The following is a 15,257-nucleotide window of genomic DNA, read 5'->3' as shown; positions in this document are numbered from 1 at the left end:
TTCTAAAAAGATTTAAACTTCATTTTCTTAAATTGTTAAAAGAGAATTGACTTTTCTTTGGATAATTGTTCCATGTTGACTTCTTGATTGACTGTATGTGTGTGTTTATTTTTGGAACGGGTTGAACACCTCAGCAGATTAAATAGATGCATCTATGGTCCGCGTCGTTCGACCCTCGGCAGTGCACAGTTTAAATATTGTTGGATCGGGCCGTACGACCTTGGCATGATTTGCGCATGCTTGTATTGCTTGCCTTGAAACTTATTGAAGTTGTTATTGTCGCTTCCCGGTTTGAGAATATTTGTATAAATGATGAAAAAGAAATTTGGAAATTTTCTATAAATGAAAGAATTGCTTACTTGCTTCATTCCATTGAATTATAATCATATTTATAAAAATCCCCGATTTACTATACTATTGATATAATATTATTGGACCACTAGTAAGTGTCGAAGTTGACCTCTCGTCTCTACTTCTTCGATATTAGACGGGATACTCATTGGGTACACGTTGTTTTCGTACACATACTACACTTGCTGTGCATTTTTGTTGCACAAGTTCATATGTGACTAGTGGCATAGCGGCACGGTTGATACAGAGACTTAGGTGAGCTGCACTTCTCGAGATGACCCGCAGCCAGCAGAGTCTCTTTCAAATTACTGTATTTATTTTCTGTCCGATATTGTATTCCGGACAGTTGTTGTATTACATTATCTCTTAGAGATTGCTCATGCACTTGTGACATCGGGTTCTGGGATGTTTATGGGTTTATTCAAAAGTTTTTTAAAAGCTGTTAAACGTTTCATTATTTTTTTCAGATGAATTTCTTATGTATTGTTTAAACTGATAAAAGAAGTAATTTTGGAAATAATTAAAAAGAGAATTTATTAGTACTTCCGTGTTGGCTTGCCTGACCACGGGGTCCGGTGCCATCACGACCCTTAGTGGATTTTGGGTCGTGACAGCCTTCATGCTTAACTGCTTTGGTATTTTACACTATTTCTTTTATGAACGTGTGTTTGAGTTGATTTATTAACTAATGAGCCATTAATCTTTGTTTAAAGGGGATGAATTTCATTTTGCTGTATTGGACTTTCACAATATCTGATTGTTTTAGGCTAATAGAGGGGATCTTGGTTTGGAATGGCTCCTGTTTGAATTAATTGGGCTGAAAGAGTAATTGTTAGGCCCGATAACTTTAGTATATAATTAAATAAATTAGCCCACCTTTCCATAGCTACTTTATTTTATCTCTTCCATAATATTTTTCATAACTCTTAAGCCTCACAATAATCTTAACTTAGGAAATAATATAGCTCACAAATCCGTAGTATGCTTTAGGCATGTACTTAATCTATCATCGTGATTGTGCACACATTCGCGTGACATAATTACGATTCTAAAAATAAATCGAGGTATGCGTTCGCGTAACTTCGGCCAAACTTTCTCAATATCAATAAAGCGTGATTAATTGTGGACACGTACGCGTGACATGATTCTTGACGCGCCAAACGAAATGAGTACATGTACGTGTGACTCCTTTTAGGATAATCTCCAAAAATTACGAATAGTCAAGCAACTAAAAGCGGTTTAAAGGGATAAATGCACATAGGTCCTAAAATGAGCAGTTAAACAATTTAAGCCAAGTATAAATTGCTAAGCGATCGTGCTAGAAAATGCCTAACACCTTCTCACGGTCTAACAGAATTCCTTATCTAGAATTTTTGGTTCGCAAACTTTTAAATAAAGTAGAAAATTTCCTCGATTTGGGATTTAAAAATAAACCGATGACTTGGGAAACAAAAAATAAATTATTCCAAGTGGCAACTCTGAAAAAATTAAATTAAATAATTCAATTTCAAATAATGTCTCTTTAATTGGAAAAACTCCCTTATATCCCCTCTTGAGTGGTAAAAAATGAGGTTTGACAACTCTGGCGATTCTGCTGGGAATTTTAACCCAGAACTTTCGATTCAAGGTTCAAGAATTCGAGCTTATTAATGTGATTTTTATTTGGCTTTATTGTTGATATTACTGTATTTTTGTGGACTTAATGTGCTAATTGTCATTTACCGCTTTGATATTACTTTAACTGTATTTAAATGTCTTCTTACGCCTTCCTTATAAGTCTTCTAAAAAATGGTGCTCATGTTCACGTGGCCCACTTTTCTGTTAGAGTTATACCAAATAGAACGGGGTTGGACAAGCAACAAGGTCGGCAAGACTTTCGTGCTCCCGATACGTTGCCCTCCTCGACTCGAGTTTGTCCGCTCGGGTAAGCCAGGTCTAGAATACAAATCCCAGGTTTTAAACCTAGAATAACGTAACCTCATGTCGGATCTCTAGTAGGAACGATTATTTGCATCATGTGCATTTATCCTTGGGGACTCAACACAGGGGTTGGGTCCTTCTAGGACAGGTGTACCCGAAAATAAAGGCCATCCTGATGCATCCTACGTGCTATGTGAATATTTATTTGTTTCGGCTTGCATGTTGACAAGCTAGGAAAAGGAAATAAAGAGAAAAACCAAGAGTGATCTAGGATAGAGAATTTACCCGATTTTTGAAAATTCAGTATCTGAGAAATGAATCGAAACTCTGCCAAAACTTTTTTTTAAAAAAAAAAAGAGGAAAAATGTATTTCAAAAAATAAAAGTGAGTCAATATCATGTTTTTTATTATGTCAAAACTGACCGAACTATGCGGGTCTGATTCTCACCGGATGTGAGATACGTAGGCAAACCTCATCGGTTCTGGCCCCAATTTTTTTTAAAAAAATTCAAAAATAAATTCCTTTAATTCCGTCCTTAGAAACATTTCCTTAGAAAATTTAAATTTTTTTTTAAACTCAAAAAAATAGTTTCCTTCTTTATGAAGTCTTTCATATGGAAAAAAATAAAATAAAAAAATCAATCAAAAGTCAAAATCCAAAATATGGGTTTCTCTATTTTCAAGTATTTTTCTCAAAAACTCAAAAACAATGAATTAAAAAAAATCTTTTCCTTTTTTAAAAGTCTCTCTTTCAAAAAAATAATTTGAAAAAATTGAAGTCCATAAATATTTTCGCTTTTTTTTAAAAGTGCTTTTGTAAATAAATAAAAAGCTCAGAAATTCAAAACATTTTCTTAAAAAGTCCCTCTTTCGAAAATTAAGAGGCAACATCCAAAATCCAAAAATATTTTATTTCTTCCTTAAAAAAAGATAAAACAAATGAAAATTCAAACAAAAATATTTTCTTTTTACTTTTAAAATTCCCAAAGTTTAAATCAAAAGCAGCTAAATTTTTAGAAGTCTTTCTTTCAAAATCAAAATCAAAATCAAAAAAAATATTTCCTTCCTTCTTTTAAAGCATTTCTTTCAAAAATTCCAAAAAAAAGAGTTAGCTTATTTACTCCATTCTCGATCTTCCCGAACTACGCAAGATCTGATTCATGCGGCACCATGATACGTAGAAATCCCCATCAGATTCAATCATAGCCATAAAATAAACTGAGTGAAAAAGTAAACTGAAAAAAAATGAGTGAAAAAGAAAGAAAAGTGAAAAAAAAGAGCGACATAAAATAAAAGAGTGAAAAAAAGAGAGTACCAAAATAAAAGAGCGACAGAAACGAAATGAAAAAAATATCAAGAGTGACTAAAAAGAAGCAGAAATAAAAGAAAAGAGATATTGAATGAAAAAAGGATTAGTTTAAGGTCGGGATGAAATATGCAACCGTTCAACCACATGGTAGAAACGCTTAACTGTTTAGGTGCATTGCATCCAAACGTGTGATTTCCTATCTGTTAAGCGTCTCAAAACTAAAAAAGTTGTTGGGTGTGCAAATTAGCCAGGTTCTATTCAGGTGATTGGTTTTGCTGGTAGTCTAGCCTCCTCTCCTTCACAAGATCCAAAGGCACAGATGGCCTCCGCAAGCAATCTACCAATCATCGGATATGAGGATAGCCCAGCATCGACTATTTTTGCAGATAGAACCAGCAGCTGCTGAAGAGAATAAGTTGTTGCGTCTCCGCATATTGGAAATGTGGGACGCCTGGTCTAATGGTAGGGAACCGCCAAGTGCATCCCTGGGTTCCCTGAGTTGATCCCCAGGTCTGGTGAGGTTACCAACGCCCTTGTGCCCAACCCGTTCATCCCATGCGGGCACCCTCCAATGCCGTCCAATGTTCTTGGAATGCCTTCTGTGGTTCTCCCCCAGGCGCCAGTTTCTAGAGCACCTCCAATATTGTTCTCTGCAGCACCAGTCTACACCAGAGCACAACCAACTTTACCACGACCGTATGTTGAGCCTCCAATGTTTACCTTTCAGTGTCCACAACTTCAATCAGAAATAGCATATGTGACCCCATACTCTTTCACTCAACCTCCGCAATATGATTTCTCAGTGGAGCAAGAAAAGATTGTTAAAAGTCCCGAGCAAGAGGAAATGGCTTGGAAGATGAAGAGCCTGGAACAAAGCCTGAAAAACATGCAAGGTCTGAGTGGCTAAAAGAGTATCTCATACTCTAACCTCTGTATGTTTCCCCACGTCCACTTGCCAGCTGGCTTCAAGATCCAAAAATATGAAAAGTACGATGGGCACAGAGACCCGGTCGCTCACTTGAAACGATATTGTAACCACCTGAGGAATGCTGGTGGAAGAGATGAGCTGCTAATGGCCTATTTTGGGGAAAGCCTCTCGAAATTGCTTCTAAGTGGTATACGGATCAAGAAATTACCCAATGGCATGTTTGGGACGATATGGCCCGAGATTTTGTCCGCCAGTTCTAGTATAATGTAGATATTGCTCCCGACAGAAACACTTTGTCCAACTTGAAAAAGAAAACCACGAAAAGCATCCGCGAATATGCTGTCAAATGGCGTGAGCAAGCTGCCAGGGTAAAGCCTCCAATGGACGAAATTGAAATGGTCACGATCTTTCTACAGGCCCAAGAGGCGGACTACTTCCAGAACATGATGTCTGCTATGGGAAAGTCGTTTGCTGAGGCTATCAAAATTGGGGAAATGGTTGAATACGGTTTAAAAACAGGTCGAATCTTAAGTCATGTTGCCTTTAAGGCCACATCATAGTCTACTCAGAATGGTTCGGAGGGTTTGATGAACAGAAATGGGAGTGAAGAGGGAGCCATGATGGTTTCAAGCTCGAGGGGGCTCGCATGTCATTCAGCCAATCATATGTGCCTCCTATCGTCCCACCACACTATTATCCCCTTCAAGATGTTGCTTATGTCGTGGCACCGCCTCCCTATGCGGTGATGAATGTGCAACCTTACACACAACCACAACATTATCCACAAAACTGAGCTCCACCTCCTAGAAATGCCCATCCTTACCAAGCTCCACATAATCCTCAACCAAATGATCCCTAATACAATCCCCGCCCTAGAGAGCCTTTCAGAACGAATCAGGTCACCCCTATTGGTGAATCGTATTCAAGCTTGTTCCAAAAGCTAATCAGGCTAGATCTATTGTAGCCAGTGGCCCCAAACCGGCCGAACCCCGAGTCCCCCTTGCACCGAGTTAATGCTAGATGTGAATACCACTCTGGCAGTGGGACACAGTACATTGGACTGTTGGACCCTCAAAAAGGCAGTTGAAGATTTGATTGAAGCTGAAAGAGTTGTCTTTCGGGATAAAGAAGCTCTTGATGTGATGAACAATATGTTGCCTGCATACAATAGCGGGCCAATAGTCGAAACGATTTGTAAAGATGAGGAATTTGATCGGCACTGAAGGCCATTACAGCCATTGCTGAGACAGAAGAAAAGACAAAATATAGTCACCAAGAATGAAAGTTACCCATCAGACGAGAGTCTTAGTAGCCGGTCTTACTATCCTTTCTGCGTCTGAATTATCTCAGGGTGTGATCCGGATGTTTTACTTTATTGTCTTACTTTCCGATGTAAACCCCTCTATCTTCAAAAATTGAAAACAAAAACGAAAAATCAAAAATAAAAAAAATCAAATGAAATTAATATTTCATTGTTCAGGAATATCTCTTTTCTTAATTTTGTCACTTTTCTTATTCTTTTTTTAGTTCTGTTAAAATGCAGATTTCAATAACATGACATGCTTGCGGACTTCATGCCCAGATCCTGAAACGCTGTCAGACTTCGAAATAATGAATCAAGAATTATATCACAATGAAGATAAGCTTAAGGAAATAAAACAAAGAGTTAGAACAACTGAAGGAAATTTGGTTCCATATTGGAAAGGTCCGTACATTGCAACAAAAGAATAATCTTGTCAAGGAAAGTTGGTTCCATATTGGAAATTTGGTTTCTCTGCTTGCTAACACCTCACTTTAACGATGTGCTTGGGACACATCAAAGGAAATATCCCTCAAACAATTGTCAATGCAAATGCAGTCAAAAGGTACTATGTTGGATCCTCTATATAGCATTAATGTTCTCCGATTGGGATGAAGAAGGCTTTCTTTCTCACTATCCAAATATTCAAACCTTTGCAAACCCTTTGAGTCGGTCATTCTTCTTTGATTACCCTCTTTGGAACCTGAAAGTGTTATTGAAACATGAAATGAAAAATGAAAAAAAAGAAGAAAAAAGAAAAAATACAAAAGAAAAAGAAAGACAGAGAAAATGAAAAAAATGAAAAAGAGAGAAAAAAGGAAAGGAAAAAGAAAGAGAAAACAAAACAGAACAGAAAAACAAAAGAAAATCAAAAACAAAGTTCCCTAAACGACGTTCGACTTGATTCTGAAAGGATATATAGGAAGCCTCTCTCTCGGGTTCAGTCACACCAAAATAAAAATCCAAATTTCCCCAAAAGTGAAACTAGGGCAGATATTATAATGGTTTGGCGATGATCCTGCCTAAATGGTTCCAAAGTTGTAATTCAGTCCAAATCCTTTTTACCCAAATCATATTCAAGTCCGTCCGATAAATCAGTGAGAATGTTTAAGGATCAGAGACTACAGCTACTTGGATCCTATGCAATAAAAATGAGAGAAATAAAATGAGAGAGTCTTATTGGTGAAAATACACATGGCACTGTGAGGTGTCAGTAAGCAGAGAAACAAAATGAGAGAGTATTATTGGTGAAAACCCACACGGGCACCACGAGGCAATAGTAAATAGAGAAATGAAAAATAAGGGAGTCTTGTTAGTGAAAACTCATAAAGAGCACTATAAGGCGATGATGAGAAAAGAAATGAGAGAGGTCAGCTTGTGAAAACCCACAAAGGGTGCTCCTGATTGAAAAATGGATCCTCACAGCCATCGGCATCGACAGAGTCCTGGCAAGGCTTCTCGATTTTGAGGCAAAAGTTGTGATGAATTTCTGAGAGTCGGACGGTTTACACGGATCAGACATCCAGTTCAAAAGGCATGTCATGTTCATTGAAGTCCGCATGTACTCCAGATAAGTCCTTCTTTCCTTAACCGAAAAGGAAAGCTTCTTGTTTTAAATTCATTCTCCATTCCATTATTTGTTTTCTTTGAATCTCTTTCGGTCTAACTCTATTCTGAAACTAATACAAAGAAAGGATGGTAAGACTGATTTACAGGGGTCTCATTTGATACAAGCCAATATGCAAAAAGGCACCCAGCCTCATCAGGGGCATCAAGTCAACCTCGACTGGCCATGGGGGGTCGATGCTTCAAAATCAAAACTCTCGGAAGGAGAAAATTAAATTGAAGTGCCTACAAAGGCAAAATGAAGTTGAAAAGGCTGAGTACCACGTGGCTAACCGTCTCGACAAAGGTTTAAAAGCCAAGGTACCCAAATGCTCTGAAATGGAAGTTGGAAGAAAGAAGCCAGAAATGAAAGGCCTATGAAGGTGAAATAAAGTTGAAGAAAGTTCAAGTCCCCCATGAGTAGCCGTTGCGACAAAGTTTGAGGAGCCAAAAGTTTCTCAATGCTCCAAAGTCAAAAAAAAGAAAAAAAGAAATGAAAAGGAAGTCAGAAAGGAAAGGCCTATGAAGACAAAATAAAGTCGAAAAGGTTGAGTTCCACCGACCAATTGTCATGGCAAAATCTGAAAAAAATCAGAGGTTCACCAGGGCCTGAAATGAAATAGGTCCTCAAGGAACAAGCAGTTGCAGTTGAGATCTTCATCCAAGAAGCCGGGTCGAGATCGAGTGATTGAAACTATCAAGGTCACAAAACCAACCATCATTTAAAACTAACAATTGTTCTTTGTTTGAAAATATGAAACATGTGCAATCCAAAGAAACCTTGCAAGAAGCAGGTGCAACAAAACAGAAACTACGCAAGGGCTAGAAACAGCTTTGCGGCAAAAATCAATTTAAAAGGGAAGTCTCCTCTAAATTCTTTCCCGCGATTTTACTCATTTTCTTAAATAAAACAAAAAAAAATAAAAAAATGAAATGAAAAGAAGAAGAAGAAGAAGAAGAAAAAAAAAATTCAAAATCATTGTAGCTTAGGGTCTCCAATCTCTAGCTACGTTGTTCTAACATAGGGTCTCATTCCCTAGTCGCTGCCAGTATAACCTGGTAGTTTTTTCCATTATAGGGTTCCACTCCCTAGTTTATCCCCGGCATAACCCGTGGACCTTCCCGGCATAACCCGAGCACCTTTTTATTTTCTAGCATAACCCGATGACCTTTCCCGGCATAACCCGTCGACCTCCCCGGTATAACCCAATGACCCTTTTTCTTTTCCCGGTATAACCCGTAGACCTCCCCGGCATAACCCGAGGACCTTTTTTCTTTTTCCGGCATAACCCGATGGCCTTTTCCGGCATAACCCGTAGACCTTCCCGGCATAATCCGAGGACCTTTTTCTTTTCCGGCATAACCCGATGACCTTTCCCGGCATAACCCGTGGACCTTTTTCTTTTCCGGCATAACCCGATGACTTTCCCAGCATAACCCGTGGACCTCCCCGGCATAACCTGATGACCTTTTTCTTTTTCCGGCATAACCCGATGACCTTTCACGGCATAACTCGTGGACCTCCCCGGCATAACCCGATGACCTTTTTCTTTTCCGGCATAACCCAAGGACCTTTTTCTTTTCCGGCATAACTAGATGACCTTTCTTGGCATAACCCGTGGACCTCTCCGACATAACCTGGGGACCTTTTTCTTTTCCGGCATAACCCGATGACTTCTCCGGCATAACCCGTGGACCTCCCCGGCATAATCTGAGGACCCTTTTCTTTTTCGACATAACCCGCGGACCCTTTTTATTTTTTGGTATAACCCGATGACTTACCCTGGTATAACCCGAGGACCTTTCCGGCATAACCCGGTCATTTTTCTAGCATAACCTGGCAATCTTCCCAACTTGGGGCCTCCAATCCACATTTGATTGCATTTTAGATATAGGGTCTCCATTTCCTAATCTCTTTTTTCTCAGGGATACACAATCCCAATTTTAATTGCTTTTAATAAAGAAATAGTTTAGATTTTTGTTACAATAACTCACGAAATTTTTCTAGTGAAAACTGGGGCAGAAAATTTCGTTCGTTTGTTTGCTTTGGTGCCTGAACAGGTTTTCACTGTGAAGCACAAGGTTTGAGATGACCAAAAGAAGAAGTCTCAACCCAAATAAAAGAAAAGAAAAAAACAAGAAAAGAAGTAAACTCTAAGTGTAGAAGCGAAGAAAAGATGCGGATTGCTCAAGATATGATTGAAGTCAAAAGCTTTGCATGTCTCGCCTTGATCCGAAGAGCTGAAGAAAAATGAACCAGCGTTCGCTGCTAACGAGCATCAAGATTCAGATCAGAGTCTGCAGGAAGAACCAGCCAAGACTCAAGATCAAGCTTCAGAAGATTTATAGATAAAAATCTTGTAACTCGTAGCTGATAGGTTGAGTTAGTCTTTTTCATTTTTGATTTTGATGTAATAACAGGATCGCGGACTGGAGCCTCGACGGAGCCTCACTCGACTCTCGAACTCATTACTCCATCATCCTTCTAGAACTACACCGACCTGATTCCTTTATAATCAAGGATATGTAGGCAACCTCCGAAGCAAAGTTCGGTCAAACTTTTTCAAAATGCTTCCAAATGGAGTTTGAAACGGTCAAAAATTGCTCGTAATTGCTTACTTTATCTTTACCCGAAAACTCTTCATGTTTCCGAGCAAAGAGGGGCAGCTGTGAGTACCTAATTTTTGCCCTTCATGAAAATGACTCCTAAAAAATAAACCAAAAATGTTTTTTAAGGGATTTTAGAAGTTTTTATTTATTTAGTTGCATTTCATACATTTTTAATATTTTAAAATCATAGAAAAATGATAAAAATATCATGTTTTAATTTCATGTCATCTTAAGTCCTATTCGCATGTAGGAATTAATTTTATTAAGAAAAATGATAAAAAATGGTCATTTTTACATATTTAGCTTTTAGTCTTTAGAAAGTAGTGTTTTTATTTAGTTTTAAGTTAATTAGTTATTTTAATAGATAAACAATTTTATTTTTTTTACAAATTAGATTGATTTAGGATTAATTTAGGATTTTATTAGATTTTAAAATCAAAAAAATGAAGAAAAAAAAGAATTTTGATTTAGTCTTACTACCTCAAAGCTAATTAGCCCCAATTCATGACCTAAATCACTTCAAACCCAAAATATTGAACCCATACCCATTTCTTATTTGACTAACGTAATTTCTACCCTTATAAAATAACCCGTAACTCCTAAAATAAAAAAAGGACCTAAGATTTAGACTAAAGAAAACGCTAGATTTTTTGGCTAAGAACGGAAGCCATTTCCCATTTTTTAGCTGAAGCTCTCACCTCTCTTTCTCAATTAGAAAGAGAAAGATGACCCTACACCCCAAAAGAAAACGGCAGCCCCCCGCCCCCAATTCCCAAGAAACAACCTAGACCCTAGACAAAAGCAAACAACGGCTTTTCTTCCCAATTTTTGGAACAGGAACACATTTTTTTCAATTCAAAAGGCAAAAGCAGTAGAGCCGTGAGGAACGCCGATACACTTTTTCAACCAGAATTTCATGCAATCCCAGAATTCCGAGCCGCTCGAGTAACCAATTCGAATTCCTGTACAATCACAGAATTCCGGCAAATATTCAATTCGAATCCCTGTAATTTCCGGTATTCATCTTTATAATATCTCAAGTATTATACTTTGTATATCATAAGTCAATGGCTTATTTGTTATGTTTCATCTTGTTTTGATAATTTTAGTTATTTATTTATTTTTGCTTAATTTGTGCTTATTATGTGGAATATATTAATAATGATTTTTGATTTTTTTCTTTCTTTTTTTGGATTTCGTAAGAGTGATATGTGATAATGATATGTGCTAAATTCCTTCTCCTCTATACAATAACAAGTTCATTCTCATGTCTACTGTGTCAATGCCTTCATGCTCAACTGCTTTGGTATTTTACACTATTTCTTTTATGATCGTGTGTTTGAGTTGATTTATTAACTAATGAGCCATTAATCTTTGTTTAAAGTGGATGAATTTCATTTTGCTGTATTGGACTTTCACAATATCTGATTGTTTTGGGTGGGACATTTGCATTTATACCCGTTTTTTGTGTCACATTTTAACTTGTGTCCGCTTTGTAAAAAACAAATTGCAAGCATACCCTCTTTTTCGCATAACTTCAGCACACGGGGCTGAAGTAGCAAAGACAATCACACAAAATTTCAGCATTCTAGTATCCGGGCCTGAAGTTCAGCTCTAAAACTGAAGTTTATGTGTTGTAACTGGAAAACTTCAGCTCTAGAGCTAAAGTTTTTGTGTTGTAAATTGGAAACTTCAGCTCTAGTGCTGATGTTTTCGTGTAGTAAGTGAGAAACTTCAGCTCTAGAACTTAAGTTTTCGTATAGTAACTGAGAAACTTCAGGTTTAGAGCTGAAGTTTTAGAAATTCATAATCTAATGTTGACAATGCTTCTGTCCTTGTTGCATATGAGGCTAAGACTAGGCTTAAGAGATCAAATAGTACATCTGATTTAGTTATCCAATCAAATACTAAAGATTTACTTATGAGCAAAGGTGGTGGATCCATTAAATCAGAATTCTATAATGCATAATATAGGAGAAACAATGCAGTACCCAGCACTATGAGTGCTTCAGACATGGTGATTTCTATCACTTGAATGGAGCATAGCACAATTAGGATGGATAGCAGGTCCTTTGGCTATTCTCTTCTGTGCAGCAGTTACTCTTTTTGCAATATCCATACTTTGTGATTGCTATAAATCTCCAGATTCTGCAACACAGATTTATAGGAAGACAATAGAAGAATTAATATTTAAAAAGGCAACGGGATGGTCGTCCTCTTGCTTGACAACTCAGTCAATTGCTTGTTTGCATATTTCAGCTATTTATTTCAGAAGAAGAAGAAAACAAAGGAGGAGGAGAAGGAAGAGAAAGGGGGCTGAAGTTATTTAAGAAGTGGGTACAAGTTAAAAGTTTTTTAAAAAATGGGTATATGTTAAATGGGGCGACCAATTTGGGCGCCCCGTGCAATTTTTACGTTTTGGGCTAATAGGGGGATCTTGGTCTGAAATGGTTCCTGTTTGAATTAATTGGGCCGAAAGAGAAATTGTTAGGCTCGATAACTTTAGTATATAATTAAATAAATTAGCCCACCTTTCCATAGCTAGTTTATTTTATTTCTTCCATAATATTTTCCATAACTCTTAAGCCTCACAATAATTTTAACCATAATATAGCTCACAAATTCGCAGTATGCTTTAGGCGTGTACTTAATCTATCATCGTGATTGTGCACACGTTCGCGTGACATAATTACGATTCTAAAAATAAATTGAGGTATGCATTCACGCAACTTCGGCCAAACTTTCTTAATATTAATTAAGCGTGATTAATTGTGGATACGTACGCGTGACATGATTCTTGATGTACCAAACGAAATAAGTACACGTACGCGTGACTCCTTTTAGGATAATCTCCAAAAATTATGAATTGTCAAGCAACTAAAAGCGATTTAAAGTGATAAATGCACATAGGTCCTAAAAAGAGTAGTTAAACAATTTAAGCCAAGTATAAATCGCTAAGCGACCGTGCTAGAAAATGTCTAACACCTTCTCTCGGGTTAACAGAATTCCTTATCTAGAATTTCTGGTTCGCAGACTTTTAAATAAAGTCAATCATTTCCTCGATTAGGGATTTAAAAATAAACCGGTGACTTGGGACACCAAAAATAAATTATTCCAAGTGGCGACTCTGAAAAAATTAAATAAAATAATCTCATTTCGAATAATGTCACTTTAATTGGACAAAACTCACGTATATCCCCTCTTGGGTGGTAAAAAAGGAGGTGCGACAGTTGATACCCAAATTTTCCCTATATATTTTCAAATATGCATAAATACCTTCAAAATAGCATATATATGCATATATAAGCATGCACAAGGCTTTTATTATTTTTTTCATAATTTTAAGGGTTTAAATTGATTTATTTTCTCCCCTTTTATCCATAAAATCCCCAATAATTATTTCCAAAATCATTGTTTTGATAATTTATTTATTTGATTTCTATACTTATGGCAAAATATGGCTAATGTAATTTTTATAATTACATTTAGTATTTTTAAAGCTAAATTGCATATAATTGCAATGTTAGCCCATTTTAAGATATAATTATGTTTTATATGTGTAAAATTGGCCCATGTATTTTTAAAATGATAACTATGTATTTTAAATCATTTTGGCACCTTAAATTATTTTTGGGAAAATGCATAAGTACCCCCGACCTATACTCGGATTCCCAACTACACACTTTTTCTTTGCGGGAATCCTATTACCCCCCCTAATTTTATTTTAAATGGAACTATTTGCACCCTAAAACTAGACAACCAAACTCTTGGCAAGTGGTGAGCTACACGCGTCTCCACATGTATTTTTAATTTTTTTTTTATTCTTTCTTCTTTTTCTTATCCTTTTTTCTTATTTCTTATTATTCTCATTCTTTTTTGGTTATTTCATTCTCTTTCTTTTTGTTTTGGTCACCGGCGACAAAAATCGTGGTCGTCGGAATTTCACAAACATCACTTTTTTCGGCGATTTTTTTTTCCGGCGACAGATTTTTATCCATATATAAATTTTTCTTGAAAGTGTCATTTATGGGTGGGAGGAAGAGCAAAAGAAATAAAAACGGATATAAGCTGATAACACTTTTTCCAGTTAAAATTTAAATACATCACTTTTTTCGGCGTGGGAAGGTTTTCTGATGATGAATTTTTCCCCTAAATCTGGGTATATTTTTGCTTTGCTTATGATTAGAAGTTTTTAAGAGTTAAATTTGTGTGTGAAAAGAAAAAATGGAAGAAAAACGATTAGACAAAGTCGCCGGTGAATGAATATCCGCCGAAATTAGAGAAAATACGAAAAAAATAAAAGAAAAAAGAAAAAGAAAAAGGAAAAGGAAAAAAAAGTAAGAAAAATGGTAAAAAGAATAAAAAATAATCTGAAAATCATTTTTTCTTGCTTCTCACTCTCCTTGGGGAGAGTGAAATACACACACTCTGCCACGTCAACGTTAAGGGTGCAAATAATTCCATTTAAAATAAGTTTAGGGGGAGTAATAGGATTTCCGCAAAGAAAAAGTGTGTAGTTGGGAATCCGGGTATAGGCTATGGGGGGTACTTATGCATTTTTCCATTATTTTTCAGAAATTACCTATTATTTTCTATAAACTAAAATAGGGAAAATTGGCTATTTAAATCATAGCCAGATTTGGCTTTCAATTTTAGCCAAATTCGGACCCCTCCCTAGCCCAATCTCCTAATCAATTAACCCGACCCAGGCCCTAATTATTCCTACCCGACCCAAAGCCTCATTAAATCCCGGTCGTTGATCTCTTAGATCAACGACCCTCATCACTCATTTCCTTTTTAATTCTAAACAAATCCCCAACCCTAAATCATTTCTCAAATCTGCCGCCCTCAAACTCTCTCATCTCCACTCTTCTCTCAACCTAACCCTAGATTCCGTTAATCGCCTTCTTCTCCGGTCATCTCCGGCGACCATCCTTTCAACCCAAGCCTCCAATGAGTCTCTCATCGCCTTGCTCATAATCTTTAAGACCTTCAAGGGTCCTGGGCCATGCCGATTTGGACATAGGGTTTCTGCTTCCGTGTTCGTGGCTTCCCTGGTGTGATTTTGGGCAAAATCACACCATATGTGTTACGATTTGTGAAGTTTGCAACATGTTCTCTCGATTTCTACTTGGGTTTCCTTTGAAACCCCAACGCTCTTTTAAATCTCTTAAGATATGTGTTATTTTTAACACTTTAAGCCTGTTTCCTTCTATGATTTGCTTGTTCTCGAG

The 15,257-nt window shown here is 36.9% G+C and overlaps 1 long non-coding RNA gene across 1 annotated transcript; it reads left to right on the top strand.

The window, feature by feature from the left end:
• Window positions 1-10,685: 10,685 nt before the first annotated feature.
• LOC138882256 (uncharacterized) lies at window positions 10,686-12,434 on the top strand. Its single transcript, XR_011403738.1, has 2 exons — window positions 10,686-11,039; window positions 12,283-12,434. It is a non-coding gene; the product is annotated as an uncharacterized lncRNA (long non-coding RNA).
• The last annotated feature ends 2,823 nt before the right edge of the window (window positions 12,435-15,257 follow it).

The sequence above is a fragment of the Nicotiana sylvestris genome, chromosome 11 (genome assembly GCF_000393655.2).
Source record: "Nicotiana sylvestris chromosome 11, ASM39365v2, whole genome shotgun sequence".
NCBI lineage: Eukaryota > Viridiplantae > Streptophyta > Magnoliopsida > Solanales > Solanaceae > Nicotiana > Nicotiana sylvestris.
The sequence above is the reverse complement of the archived record's forward strand: the minus strand, read 5'-3'. Positions and strand labels throughout refer to the sequence as shown.